General features: G+C 20.7%; 1 pseudogene; it reads left to right on the top strand.

Annotated features, from left to right (window-relative positions):
* The window catches only part of LOC116185422, a 13,227-nt pseudogene that overhangs the window by 11,974 nt on the left and 682 nt on the right, over positions 1-571 (top strand).

Raw genomic sequence — 571 nt, 5'->3', positions numbered from 1 at the left:
AATAATAACTTACTCTTTCTAGAATTAATGATTTATCTTTGTTATAATAATAACAATGATAATTTTTGAGAAGAAAGAAATTTGTTTGGAGGTTGAAAATAATTAAAAACAGAATTGTATGTTTTCATATCATGTCATTTGAATCACAATAATGAATATAAATACCTAAGTAAATAAAATGAAATTTTCCATTACATTTCTTTTTCTTCTGATACTAATAATAACTTACTCTTTCTAGAATTAATGATTTATCTTTGTTATAATAATAACAATGATAATTTTTGAGAAGAAAGAAATTTGTTTGGAGGTTGAAAATAATTAAAAACAGAATTGTATGTTTTCATATCATGTCATTTGAATCACAATAATGAATATAAATACCTAAGTAAATAAAATGAAATTTTCCATTACATTTCTTTTTCTTCTGATACTAATAATAACTTACTCTTTCTAGAATTAATGATTTATCTTTGTTATAATAATAACAATGATAATTTTTGAGAAGAAAGAAATTTGCTTGGAGGTTGAAAATAATTAAAAACAGAATTGTGTGTTTTCATATATGTCATCT

The sequence above is a fragment of the Apis dorsata genome, unplaced genomic scaffold (genome assembly GCF_000469605.1).
Source record: "Apis dorsata unplaced genomic scaffold, Apis dorsata 1.3 scaffold_174, whole genome shotgun sequence".
NCBI classification, from domain to species: domain Eukaryota; kingdom Metazoa; phylum Arthropoda; class Insecta; order Hymenoptera; family Apidae; genus Apis; species Apis dorsata.
This window is presented reverse-complemented; position numbering and strand designations above follow the sequence as displayed.